The sequence below is a fragment of the Microtus ochrogaster genome, chromosome 10 (genome assembly GCF_000317375.1).
Source record: "Microtus ochrogaster isolate Prairie Vole_2 chromosome 10, MicOch1.0, whole genome shotgun sequence".
Lineage (NCBI taxonomy): Eukaryota > Metazoa > Chordata > Mammalia > Rodentia > Cricetidae > Microtus > Microtus ochrogaster.
Window position 1 is genome coordinate 50,722,086 of NC_022016.1, and position 1,861 is coordinate 50,723,946.

Here is a 1,861-nt window from a genome sequence, read left to right on the forward strand (position 1 = left end):
ATTTATTTATACATACACAATGTTAGAAGAGGGCATCAGATCTCATTACAGATGCTGTGAGCCACCATGTGGTTGCTGAGAACTGAACTCAGGACCTCTGGAAGAGCAGTCAGTGTTCTTAACCTCTGAGCCATCTCTCCAGCCAGCAACAAACATTCTTAATGGCTGAGCCTACACTCCAGACTACTGAATCTTACTTTTTTATGTTTTTGTAGTGCTGGGCATCAAACCCAGGACTTCATGCATGTTAGGCAAACACTCCGTGACTACTAAGTCATATTTTTAGCCCTCTTGCGATTATTCCCTCCCTCATCTCCCTGACTCTCTCTTACCTCCTTTATTAGATGGGGGGCAATGAGCAACACCTGTCAAGGCTGAAATCTGGGCTTGGGCACTTCTACCACAGCAACAGCCACCACATGTCGAGGGCACCCTCTGGGGCACCTGACTAAGCACTTTTCCATTTTGTTCTACTGAGCCCGAATCTGGGGAGACTGGACATGATGAAGAATGAAGTGTGAGAGATGGCGCAGAGTTAAGAGCAAATACCGCGCTTGCAGAAGACTCAAATTCAGTTCCCAGTAGCCACGCTGGGCTGTTTACAACCACCTGTAGCTCCGGCTCTGGAGGATCCAATGCACTCACATACAGACACCCACACACAGATATACACATACACATAATTAAAATAATAAATCTTTAAGAAGAATAAATCATAGAGGCTGGAGAGATGGCACAGCGGTTAAGAACACGGACTGCTTTTCCAGAGGACCCTGGTTCCATTCCCAGCACCCACATGGCAGCTCACAGCTGTCTGTGACTCCACTTCCAGGGGATCCGGTACTCTCACACAGGCATGCATGCGAGCAACACACCAATGCACAGGAAATGAAAATAGATAAATTATTTTTAAAAAAGTAAATCACTGGGGCTGGAGAGATGGCTCAGTGGTTAAGAGCATTGCCTGCTCTTCCAAAGGTCCTGAGTTCAATTCCCAGCAACCACATGGTGGCTCACAACCATCTGTAATGAGGTCTGGTGCCCTCTTCTGGCCTGCAGAGATACACACAGACAGAATATGTATACATAATAAATAAATAAATATTTAAAAAAAAAGTAAATCACTACTAAATTATAAACAAGCATTTCTATTTCACCAATGAGACTTAAAACTCTGAACAAGAGTCACCCTTAGCAGTGAGACTTGCACCCCAATCCTAAGAGCTTAGTCACACTCCAAACTCCCCATAGGTACGTAGAGGCTTACATATTTATCTGGTAATCAAGGCTCTGGTTTGGTGGTTAATCTAATTTTTTTTTTAAGACAGGGTTTTTCTGTGTAGCCCTAGCTGTCCTGGAACTCACTTTGTAGACCAAGCTGGCCGCAAACTCACAGAGATCCACCTGCCTCTGCCTCCCGAGTGCTGGGATTAAAGGTGTGCGCCACCACATCCGGCTCTTTTTAATGTGTTGAGATAGTATCTTGTGTGTAACTCTGACTGGCCTGGTAGTAGTTATGTAGCCCGTGTTGGCCTCCAGCTCATATTAATCCTACTCAGCTTCCCAAGCCAAGCGCGGGAATTATATGCTTGTACTGTCATGGCTGACTGGGGTTCACGGTGAGGTTTGTTTGTTTGTTTGTTTGAGACAGGGCCTCATGTAAACCAGCCTGACTTTGAACTTTCTTTGCCACCAAAGAACATCTTGAACTTAACTTTTTCCTAAGTTACATTCAGTGTGAGTGTGTATGAGAGCGTGTGTGTGTGTGTGCATGTGTGTGTGCGCATGCGTGTGTAGGTATCCCACACTGGGCATGAGGAGGTCAGAAGACAATTTGTGGGAGTCTGTTCCCTCCTTGCAC